Raw genomic sequence first — 14,072 nt, forward strand, 5'->3', positions numbered from 1 at the left:
GTTTAATTTTTTTTCATTGGATTTTCAACTTTTTAGGGAAATGATTTTCGAAACTCTGATAACTGGAAGAAAAAATAAAATCGCCAGGAGCCATAACGAATATCTATCATCTGTTTTTACTAAATAGTATACAGAAAAGATACGATATTAATTGAAAGTTAAAAACGCAAAGAGTTCGACTCTTTCAGTAATTAGATGACAACCAATATCTCAGATAAAGAACAAATGCCCTTCTTAACAACATATGATTTTTCAAAATATATGGATTTCTATAAATACATATTTGAATATTAAGTGGCTAACTTATGTGTCATCTTAAGATTACAAATGAATAAAACTTTTCCAAACTTTAGTAATTGGGAATCTACAATTTTAAATTTTACACTTTACTTTAAAAATTCTCTTTATTTTATTACACGCTGCAGTTAAAATTTACTACATTTTATTACAAGCTACATTTAAAATTTACTACATTTTATCACACGCTACATTTAAAATTTACTACATTTTATCACACGCTACAATTAAAATTTACTACATTTTATCACACGCTACAATTAAAATTTACTACATTTTATCACACGCTACAATTAAAATTTACTACATTTTATCACACGCTACAATTAAAATTTACTACATTTTATCACGCGCTACCATTAAAATTTACTACATTTTAAAAATGTTCTACAAAAATTTAAGACTTTCAGGAAACTAATTAAAAATTAAATACCTGACTTGCTTTACACTCTCCTACACAAACATCACTAGATTGAAGAATTTGGATAATTCGGATACTCTAGATGAAAACATGGAATTATCTACATCCACTAATGAGGAATTATTATCTTAAATTAATTATATGCTTAGTAGAATTGAAGAAAGGTATTCAATAATGTAAATACGGATGTTCTTTTTGTATTTTTTTATTTTTCATTGATTTATGCATATTATATATATATATATATATATATATTTGCATATAAAGAAGAAAGGAAATATAATAATATATGTGTATAAAAATGCATAATCTAGCATTTATATAAGAATATATTCTTATAAATAAAAATTTACTGTCGAAAGACAAATTAATTCAAGGATAATAATAACGTGATTTTGAATCAAAGCATATTCTGTAAGCGTTGTTTGATGTATCAAATAAAAAAAAATATATTTTTTCCTTTATTTTAAGTTTGGATGCTTTTCCTTTCATTAAAATATTTTATTCTGTGTGCTTTAGAAATAACTATTCAAAAAAATTGTACGCAGAATAATGCTGATTCTATTATTATTCAGCAACTATTTAATAAAAACTATAAATGAACACACAGAAATGATATATTAGTTTCTTATACCAGATGACTTTCCCTTACGTTTCTATTGTCTGCTGCTCAAGCTTATTGTTCCAGCAATGAATTAATGAACCGAACGATCCCTAAATAGAGACAGAGGCAAAAAAATGCCAGACACAAAGGATGTACAGATATGTCACGGATCATTTGAGGACAGCGTTTCTTATCTGAATTGCTTTGTTCTCTGATCAAGGCACTACGAAATGAAATATTGACGGTGACTGGCATCGACAAGTCAATAAAAAAATATAAAATATATATGTCATTATATTCTATTTATATGAAAAGTGGTAAAAGAATTTCTATGATCTTGCTAAAAAATTTTTGCAATCATTTAATTACTTTCAGTAGATTGAAAGTCCAAACTGATGGAAAGTACAAAAAAAAAAAAAAATGGAAGTATATATTTCAATTTAATATAATATAATTTGAGATACAGAAAACATTTTCGTTTCAACAATTTTTTTATTCCTTAATTAATCGATATCATAAAGAGATTTTTTTACAATTTCGTTGATTTGAAAAAATGTATTTTGATAACAATAATCTTGAACGTTTTCTGTAGATTTAGATTGAAACAATTAAATTAACATACTGAAGAATTCATCTTGTTTTCTTTCAAAATCAATACAATTCGACATTAAAATCAATCCAGGCTACATTCATCTACTTAAAAGGCTGAGTAAATGTCAGGAATTAAATGCAAAATGATATTATTCAATATTAATTAAATAATTTCCATTAGATATGTTTTTGAAAATTAGAATGATTACACATTGTACACTTATTTTATGCATTAACTTCGAAAATTAAAATCAAATCGTAAAATTTCTGCTCTGAACTAAGCTGAGCAAAATAAACAAAAAAATGTTTTGAAAGGGTAGTTATTTTTGCCAGTCACAAGTTTTTGTAAATATAATAAAGTTAAGCCGAAATTGCTCGTGTTTATACGAAACATATTTATTACGTACTTCATATATTTTTTTCCAAATTTGTTTACTACTCATGTAGTGTTGAAAATCATGTGCAGATGGAACTTATTAACTGTAGCTGAGATAAAATTAGGATATTTTGTTCACTGCTAGTAATTAAGTTTAATCCTCAGATTCTGAATAAAAAATATAAAAAAAACATTTAAATAAATGTAATTAAAATTAAAAAACTTAATATTAAGTTGATTGTTCATAAAAAATTATTATTAACAAATACATTAAATCAGTGATAAAAATAATTACATCGTTATATTTACGTTAATGTTTTACGTAACAATTTCAAAATTATATTCTTGTGAAAGTTAGCTTCGTATGTTTTAATATATTCAAAAGAAATGTCTTCCATTAGTTCTCTCAATTAGACTTTCTTTTATCAATTACATATTATGCAAATGCTTTTAAAAATTTCTCCCATGAAAGTTTTACTATCATTCTATTAATATTCCCTTTCTAGAAAAGGGTTGCTGTTTTTATGCGCATTAGTGTTCCATTAGCAAATTTTTGTGAAATTTCTCATAAATTTTTCTTTTCGTCTGAAGTTTTTCCGTTTCTTTGAATAAGAATCTTTATAATATAATAAAACTTATTAATATGTATTTTTGTCATTTGAAAATTAGAATATGTTAAATTATAACTATTTACTTAGTAACGGATGAACAAAATGTGATAAGATCAACTAGAATTTGCATTTTACATGGCGATGGCACATAGTATTTGTATCGTTTTAAATGGGTATGTTATTCAAAATATTCTGCTATATTTCACTGATAAATATGCATTAAATAAAAGATTGGGTAGAAAATTTTAAAAACATTTTTTTGGATCTAAATAAAAATCTGTTGTGCTAAGAGGAAAAATGAGTTAGAAAATATATATTCATAAAAAATGGTTAAAATATCTTAATTAGGCCAGAGTATATTTTAAATATTTAAACTTTAAAAGTATTTTTTTTAATTTGAGATACATTTTTATGATTACTCTAAAAAGACATTATAAGGATCGAAATGTTTGATAAAAATTTCATATCATTACTTATATTTTCTGGATATTTATATTTTTATATCATTATTCATATATGGTTATTTATATTTTCTAAGCAAAAAGAATTATTTCGAAAAAAAAAAGAATTGTTCGTAAATATTTTTTATAGTAATCGATCTTCCAGAGGTTTGAAATAAAATTTTTATTCTCAAAGTTCTTATTCTACAGTCCCAAATAGTTTCTATGCGGGAATTAACCAGAAACGCAATGAAAATTAAATATGTAGTTATCATATTGTCGTAATTATTATGGCTCGGTAAATTTTCTGAGGGATATAGTATCATGTTATAGTTGGTCGACCCAACAACCTAAATTCAGAATTATACGTTTTATTTTTTTTATTTATTTTTCCTTTTACATATTTACATACATAGATAATGATAATGCGACAGGAATATTGATATTTTTTTTTCTTTTTATATTAATACTTCAAAAATATTCAGCAAATTCTGATCCTAATTCATAAAGATATTGAGCTGATGAGATGAATGATTTTCTAATTCCTTTTTCAAATATACAGTGTAATTGTAGGTGAATATGGATAAGAGTTTTTCCTGAAGTTCTCAAGGATAGAGGTTTACATTATGGCTTGGCTGCACAGCCACGGCATTGGGAACCGTTTGCAGTTAGGATCAGTTCTATTAATTCAATTTTTTACTATATAATTTAACGCTTTAGTATAAAAATGGTTACAAAAAACTTTTGGTGCAATCAGTAAAATCGACAAACTCTCTAAAAGATTTAGAAAGTTATGATCAATTCAGTTCAGCTACATTAAAACCCCGTTTTGAAGTAGAACTATGACTATTTTGGGGCATGCCTGGTGCTTATGCTGGTACCCTCTTCTCCACATTTCTGCACCATACCAGCAGGAAGACGTTTGACCTCGGTAGATTTAACGTTCACCAGACCTACTTACACTACAGCTCTTCGATGGAATCGACCCTCGAGCCTGAAACCCTTCGGTTCTGATGCTAGTACCTTACTAACAGGCCACTGCGGCCCCTTTAGAAAGTTATGAAAAATATCTTACAGTACAGTAGAAATGTGTATTTTTATGCATACTGATTTGGAACTAAAAAATAAATGAACTACTGAATTGATCAACAAGATTGAGTTTAAAAATATGTTTTGAATTTATTGTATGTTAATGTTATGCTATCACAGTTTCAATTCAGGAAGAACTCTTGAACGCGTAAAAAAAAATCTTAAAATAAAGACATTTTTTTTAGATATTGTTAATGAAATTATCCTTTCCGAGTTCTTCATTTCTCAATGACACTTTTTAACCTTTTGAATTGCTAAAAGGAAATGCCTGTCCTAGAACACATGAAACAAAAGTTACCTTTACAGTCCTTGTAATGAATCCCGACTCTAGAAAACGGTGCAAAATATTTAATGTGTAGTCATCTATATGGATTTACCACCTTAACAAGGATGTAACGCTAATTCACTTCAAGCCGTGAAATTATTTACTTAGACTTCTATATATGAACCTTCCAATGGGAGTCGAATTCGATGACATCGCAGTACTATTAAGTGTATAAATAACCGTTTTCAAGCTGAACGTTGTCTTTTATAAGAATGTAATTTCACCTTCTGATTAAAGTTTGCAAATAATAAGCACAAACTTTATTCCTTAGATTTCAACAATGGAAGGAAATATTATAATTAAGAATGTAATGAAACAGTGAAAACTGCTCGAATTTCATTGCAGTAATGAATTCTATTCACAAAAATTATTACATAGACTACACAGCATATTAATTCGTATCATTAAAATCAAAATATTAAAATTTTAGAGCGAAGTAAAAGATGTATGCTGCAACTTTTCCTGATATATACACGGAAAAAATGTAAACATTTTGCTTATTTTTTTTAGTAAATTAGAAATCCAAAAATTGCGCAGTGCACGTTTTTTTTTTTCCTTCCTACGAAGTATATATTTTCCAAGCTTCGTAACCCAATGTCAAGCTGCTTATTTTACAGAGATCCAACACACCCAAACTTTTATCAGTACAGATTACTGTAATCTGTTTTTGTATACTGATTATTTCAACACAGATCACTGTAAAGTGCATTATTAATTACACCACATTATACTTACAATTTTTATTATAAAATACTCTAGTTCTAGAAAGATAAATTTTCAAAACGTGAATTAAGTGATGTCGGAACAAAATTAAGAAAAAACAATTAGGCTTCTAAAAGACAACTTTATATTGTATACTGAATGTATCATTAATACTCATTAAAATACCAATATCAACAAAAAGCATCAATAGTTGAAACAAATAATTATGAATTTTTGTGTTAAGAAGCAAAAAAAATTCATATTTCTTGGTTTCATTTAAAAACAATTTTTTTTTTTTTTACAGAAAATTACGGCACTAGAATTTTTTTTTTCAACTACATAAATAATTGCAATTTTAATTTCAGATAAAAGGTGAAGTTTAAACTTGAAGTTAAAAATTTATTGAACTAATATTTTATTCTTCAAAATATTCCAAAACAGTTTATTATCTTCATTTCTTACTTTCCTCAGCAAGAATAGTTAACTGGGACTATTCTTTCTGGGACAGAGAAAAACAATTTTCCTTGTCCCAGACGACCAAGATTAGTGAATACAAATCAGTAACTATACATAACTGTCATCACAAGTAAGCTAATCTTAAAAAGCAACGTTTTGTATAAATTAGGATTTGGGTAAAAGACCCAGAAATTTAATTTTCCAATAAAGATAACTTCCAACTGGAAGAAATTTGTTTCTCTCCCCCTCCCCTCTCCCTTTCGAACATATGGAATGTGATTTTACTTTCAATTCTTACTATCACCAGTCTGATTCCTTTTTCCGATAAAATGATTTCAGAAGCAAAACATTTCAGCCCTAAATGGGAAAACCGATAAAATGTATTTCTTTTTTTTTACTTTTTGAGAACTACTTTAAATATTTTCATTTTAATTTTGAATTCTTGGGATGTGTCAGCAATTTTCTATACGTTACAACCTAAAAGAATACAAATTAAAATAATAAATTACTGTCTTTTCACATTAATTTTATTCTTTAAGCCCTATTAGACACAAAATTTTACGCAAAAGTAAAATTTAGAATTGAAAAATACTAAGTTCTACGATGAGATAAATTTTAGAAAAATCTTTTCCCAACAGTTTTATCCAAAAATAATTTGATCCCCAGTAAAAAGTTTTTTTTTCATGGTTTTTTTGGCTTTATAATTATACACTAATATTTAAATTAATTTGTTTCATGTCTATATAATTAAAATTTTTTAGATATTTTTCAATTCTTAACGAGCAAAGAATTTTTGTATTTTTACATCTGTATATTAGCGAAAAAATATTTTATTATGTTCAAAGATTTTCAGATAATTTATTAATTCTATCCGAGTTTTAGCTCGTGCTAGTGATGCTACTCTGTAATAAATTGTAGAAAAACTGACTTTCAGATTTCATAATGTTTATTAAATGAAATTATAAATTAAAAGCTAAATATCAAAAAATTAAAGAATTAAAAATTTTACTTTTGAATACGATAATAAAATTATATTTAGAAATAAACTTAATGATTTTATTAACTTTATTTTTAAAATAACTTGCTGCAAATTCCAAACAACGTAAAAACATTACTCTCTAGTATGCTTATCAATGTTTTATGTAAAAAAGTCAGTTGATGAAGATATCTGAGATTGCCCTGCTTAATTTTCAACAGCGAAATGATACAAAAACTTTTCATATCATCACTTCACTAAGAGTTTCAAGGTTCAATAATAGATATATTAAAATATTTTGAAATTATTTATCGTACAGAACCCCACTCAATATTGTGCCTGTTATTACAGAGATTATTTTTGTATCAAATAAAATTAATTGTAATAAAGATATTCTGAGTTATATACAAAGGTTTCTCTATTTTGATTATAACTGAGAGTTATTATATGCATAGAATAGAAGGTTTTACAAGGAACATATCATTTTAAGTAAATGCAAATTTTATTATTTTTAACATACATTAAATAATAATGTGCAGATTTAAAAGCTATTAGACTACGCTGGATTGCAGTCAATAAAGATTCATAGCGAATATTGCATTTTAATATTTTTTTCTTTATCCCTTTCAGGATTATAAGACTGCTAAGTGTGTAACTATTTTAGTTCTTTTAGACGTGAAATAAATATCATAAGGATACATATTAATGAGTAAAAAGATTTAGAAATTTTATGTTAAAATCTCTTTTTTAATGGACTTTAAAGGTAACACAGCTTATAGTTAGACTTATTACGCTCTATATTTTATTTATTATAACAAAATGTTAACAAAAATAATATAAAATTATTATAGAGAATGAGGAGCTAATTATGATATTCTGCGAAGCAATTTCTTTCGGTTGTGATACAAAGATGGGCATTGCATCTAGTATATATATTATGCATCCAATTTATGTTACCGTTTACATAATTGCGCTCGGTACACGTTCTGTTTTGAACATATACCGAACGTACGTTATATTTTGCAAGGAAACCTCCCCCCCCCATTTTCAAATTTATCAATTTTAAAATGGGGAAAATGTTTCCTTTAATACTTTCCATTTCTCTTAGTTTACCATGAAAAGGTTAGCTTTTTTTAAAATCTATTTTAATATTACAAGTAAACAAATATCTAATAGTACAACTATTAGATCTTGGACGTAACTTGGATGTAAATAAAAAATGCCATTTTGATCCTAAATTTTGTAAACTTAATAACTCAGTTTGACTAGATGCTTCGATGGATAATCAAATCGATTCGAATAATCGATCCGACAAACATTATGCTGCAACAGTGATCAGAACGTTTTTTTTTTAATTAATTTTCTATGCATTGCCTAACCCTATTCAATTTGTCACATCTAGCTAAGTTCATGGTCAAAAATTTAAAATAAGGAGGAACTATAAAATTATGTGCATAAGGCAGCTTTGTTCATATTTGTATTTCAACGGGAGTAACTCTGACAAAACATCCAACAAGCACCCAAACGTCATCTAGCAATAACTTCCTATAATTTTCATTGGACAATAACCACATATTTCTCTTTATATTGTTATAATCAATAGTGCTATATGTCAGAATGCGGGCAAGCAGATTTATATAATGATAGCCTTTGGTGGGCGGTTAGTTCATTAAAATATATTCACTCATTTAACTTAAATAAAACCTTTTATGCATACCTTTAAGTTTGCATTTCACCCTACTTACACCAAAGAATTTTTAATCAGTCTTATGACTTTTCCATTATATGCATAAAATTTTCTAATAGAGCTGAGTGCCATCACATAGTAGTGACATTATAAATTTAAACGTCTAAGCAGTCAATCTTAAATTGCACATTGTCTTTTTGAGTAATGTATTTTCACTATCCGATTTCACATGTTAACTTTGCAGACAATATGCAAATTTCCTAAATTGGTTTTCAGCAAGGGAAGAAAGTTACTTTAAAATTTGATGAAATATTGAAAGCGGTATTAATTTCATCGCGTAAATTTTAACTTAGTGTTAAAATTATAATATTATATATATATATATATATATATATATATATATATATATATATATATATATATATATATATATATATTTAAAATTTAAAATTTATGCTTTAGATTTTGAAATCGTGTAAAAATCAGTTTCATTCAATAATATTTTCTGGAATTTAACGCAAAAATGACAGAATCTTATTTAAATTTTAATCAAAATTCTTATTAAAATTTCACTCTGAGGTGTACATTCTCACTTTTCTAAGTATATCTGTGCAAACTTCAAGAGATCTATTATTCTGAGTGCCCCTATCCATTTTCCTTTATTATTACTAGAGCGAGAAATTTAAATCCATACGATGAACCTTATTATATGACTGAAAATAAAATGAAAGTGTTTTCCTTTCTGATTACTGCAAGATAAATAATGTTAGGTATTTAAAATGGAATTCTTTAATAATAAAGAAATTCCCCAGAATTTTTGGGGAGAATTTAATTTGGCTATGAATTGTTTTCACAATCTCATTAGTCATTTTTCAAATGAAAGATGGAGTTAAATTCCACAAGAAATATGTCCATTTTTTTTTTCATTTTGACAGTGCTAAAGAAGTAAAATATATGGGAATTCATAAATTAATTTAAACAACCATCAATCATTGGGATGTTCAATGAGCTGTTTTTGATCCCAAGTTGCAATTTTGGTTATTTTGGCACATTAATTTGAAGTTATTATGGCGGCCGGATTTGTGAATAAGTTTAATTTAACATAATTGCCAAATATATTATCTTCATAAAATTTATTTGTAACTTGCCAAATGATAAAAGCCAAAAACAAATTCAGTAATTTAAAAAGATTTACACATATCTTAAAATATCGTACTAATATATTCCTACTTTTTTAAAAATTTCGTGAACGTCATTGATAAATATGTAGAAATAAATGTCTATGTAGCTATTATAATATCCAAACAGGGAAGTCAAAATTTATTTTATATCTAAATATTGAATTGAAATAAAATATAAGTTTCAAAACATACATTTTTCTAAGAGTACAGAACGGTTTTACTGTAGTGTTTTAACAATAAAACATCTAATTTTGACCAGTTGTATCAGAAATTTTATATTAGTTACATTAATAATTAAGAAAGAAGGTGCAATATTGTCAGAATTTAAATGCAGTCATAAAGATGCTTTAAAAATTTCTTAACCATTTATTTTATATAGATATATGCATTCATATATGAAATCTATGAAATTTAAATAGGAAAAAACCAACAGCTTACATTTATGTTTTAGTTACAGATATTGATTGAAACATTGATTAAATTTAAATGCTCTTTTTCTGTAAATAAAAATGTATGCAAAAGAATTCATGGCACAAGATAATCTTAAGTCTTGGATGACGTCCGTTTTTAAATTTAAGAAACACAGCCTTGAAAATAAAACTTTTTTTTGCTTTCTATTGTTATTTACCGGTGTATTTTGTTATATATAATCTTAATATTTTTTTCTCCAGTTATCGTTTTAGTCAATTCACTTGGCAGGTCAAATTTTTCGACTGACCACTGCAAAAATATAAACCAGACTCCGAACCTCGGTCTTCTGTCTTGATCAATGCAAAGTTTATCTTTTTCATTTTACTTATATACTTTACTAAATAGAGCTTTTTAATTCTGAAAATACCTTTTCTAGCATCCTATTTTAAGAAAAAAGTGAAAGAGGTATGCAAAGTTGAAGAATGCTAAATTAATACTGTAAATTTAATTTCAAGGCTTTAGATAAATCGTTGCATTATTTTTTTTTCTCCTTCAGCAAACAATTATCCTGAGGCTTTTTTTACAGTCTCAGACCAATATTTTCATTTTCTTCCTATCTTGTTTCTTGGCAAGATAATGTAATCTTAACAAATACCTTAATAATTGGCATCATAAATCTCGAATCATTGATTTATGGTCAGAAATATGATAGTTTGCAATTCTTACTAGTGACAATTTCCCCAGATTGCGTTCCGAATGTAACTTGCAAACAATTACTAAATTATTAGAATGCAGTAAAAATTATTAAAAAAATTATAAATTTTAACATAATTACATATTTTATCAAAAATTTTAGTATTCACATAGAAAAATTTCGTAATAACAAAATAAGAATTAAATAATTGTATTGAATATATAATTAAACGTCTGTATTAAAAAAACGAGTATTGTCTTTAGATATTTCTACTTTTTGTTACAAGAGGATAGCTTATTCCGTGATAAGGGCAAGAGATCTAAAGTGCATTGTGTCCTATGTAAACAATTGCCTTTATATATTTTTAAACTATTCTTAATTTATAAAAGTTAGATTCCATTTCTCAATATACTGAATTATCTTATATGTATAAGATACAATTTTTCCAGTATAAATTTAATCTTAACATATATATTAATTTTTTAAGTAAGTAATATCTACTTATGTAGAAAGTTTCGCTGAAGTTAAATATGAAAATAATAAGATCATTCGGAATTTAACATTATTTCGCATTTAAAATATTGATTTTATAATATATTATTTAAAATAATTCTTCAATATTGAAATGGAGATATTTGACTTCGTAAACTATATATATATTCTGGAATGCTTCTTTTAAGTTCACAAGAGAAAGAGAAATACTTGGAGCTTCTAGATTAAAGAATTCATGCTGAACCAGAATAAAAGTTAAACCTAAACATTTGAAAAGTTTCATAGAATAGAAATGGTTACATTTTCTCCACTATTACTTATTAAAAATGCAAATAGTGTTGCGAAAAACAAACGATCTCAGTGACCCAATGCAAAAGTTCAGGAAAAATCCTTATTTTCTATTAGAACATTACATCTTTGTCACAGCATTTTCAGTTCTTATTCCAGCAACAAAACAAAAACTTTTACTTACAGTCCAATGTTCTCCATCCTGATCATGATAAAAATAGAAAGTTAATCGGGGATCAGACGCAGGTCCCAATTTATCAAGAGTTTATCTTCGAAAAGCGGATCAAGGTGTACTTCGCCAAAAGCTCTATCGGATAAACAGGAAAGAAAGGATTATAGTAGAATTAATAATAAAGATTTAAAATTAAGTCTTCATAAAGAATTTTAAGAATATATTTCATACAGGTACATTAACTTTACATATGTTCATTCGGGAACTGATGAAATTGGATAAATAAATCGTAGAGAACATTCAAATTCTCTATAATCCACTTTATTATAGGGCAATGTGAAAGGAGTAATAAGAATGCAACGTTAGTGTTTTGAATTTGCAGCTGGATATTATATAATTTCGCAAAACCTTTAGGAATCGAATCATAAGTTGTACAGTAAAACATTTAAAGCAAAAAAATTAATAATTTCTACAGTATTTTCTATCCAATCGGTAGAAAGAAAGGCTTTCAATATGTTCAATAAAATAACCTCATTACAGTCGTTTCATTACATAGACATTAAAGTAAACTATTCTGCTTCTTTATAAACAGATGTTGTGGGACGCAGGTACTCAGCTTCGTGCTTAGTGTGCTTAGTGGAGCTTTCTCATCTTCTTTTCTACACTATCTTTTGTGTTCAGCAAATGTAGATGAATAATAAAAGAATAGTTGAAAAATGGAACATGGTTGAAAACGCATGCGACAAATTCAAAGAGAGTACACTTCCTCTAAGTAATTTCTGTACTCTACGATCATACAAAATAAACGGTAAAGTTAAGTGATTGTCTGTTTAAAAAATTTCTACAATTTAATAATGTTTCATGTAGAAATTAGAATACCACGCTTAGATAGCACAAAGTTGCACAATTATGCGTAATGTTAAGCATATGAAAATATTGTGTAATGTACTATATTGTACAATATGTGTGCTACTAATGATACAGACGTCTTCCATTTTTTTTATTTTTTTTTTATTATCCTTTTCCCCGCAATGATTGATATCGCATGATCCCAAACCAACAGCCTTCATTTTTTTTACATAAAAGAAAGTGAATTCTAAATCCAATAATTAAAATGATTTTTTCCCTTTTAAAATATTTTACATGAAAAAATACATTCATTCATCAAATTTTAACTAATTTAATAACTTTTAAATTATTTTATATATTATTTACATAGAACTTTACCATTATTACATTCATTGTATCTTTTATTGTATGCTTTTTTGTTATGTGAGAACTTTCTCTTTAAAGCCTCCAGGAAAGATAAACAACGCATGTAGAATAAGCAAAAATTATCTCTTTAATGTTCCATACGACTAAAGAACTTAAATTTTTGCTTTTTTATCCATATGAAATTAATAAAATAAAGTCAAGCCACCACACAGTTTTTAAATTTTCTTTCATTTTGTTTCAATAACTTCATTTACTGGATGATAAAAAATTCTCCCTGGTAATAATATAAGCCTTTTCATGATAGTCATTTTCTATTTCATGTTGATTTACATAAGTTTTAAAAGCATACAAAAGTAACGGCGTTTAATATCACGATGTTTGAAAATCGAGCCCCTCTTTTTATCTTAGTAAGGAAAAACTTCTTAGTTCAATTCTTTAAAATGAATATCACATTTTCGTTTCATAAAACAGCTCATGGGAAATTCGGATCATGTGTCTAAGAATTTTCTTTTTAAACGAGTGCGATAACCAACTTCCAGATATGTTTGCGCATGACTTCTTGCCCTCTTATGGTTAGATTTCTTTTTCCTTTCTTTTCGTCTGCAACTTTTAGTGATAGTTAACCAAGAGATAAATGCTGATTGGTAGGTTTCTTAGAAAAATGCTTTTTTTGGTTGGCATAGACAGCGTTAGGGAGTGATTTAGAGTTTTCTTCTTCCTAGATTTCATCACAGATGGTGTAAAATTACAGCGAAGTCCACAGAAATTCGAATTTCTTTTAATGATATTTTTCTTTGTGAATTTCATATGCCAATTTATGATAATGACAAAATTGCATTATCTTAAAAAAGGCAGAAAATGTTTTGTTGATTTTATCTTCATATAGTTTAGTTTTATATCTGTAGAAATTTCTTCTTCAGACATTTTCAAAGTTCTTTGAAGAAATCCCAAAAATTCAATAGCTTTTATGTTATTTTGGCAAATATTCTTAAATAATATTATTTAGTACCCAATTAAAGAAGGATTTTTTTCTAATAAAGTATC

Source organism: Argiope bruennichi, chromosome 4 (genome assembly GCF_947563725.1).
Source record: "Argiope bruennichi chromosome 4, qqArgBrue1.1, whole genome shotgun sequence".
Classification (NCBI taxonomy): Eukaryota; Metazoa; Arthropoda; class Arachnida; order Araneae; family Araneidae; genus Argiope; species Argiope bruennichi.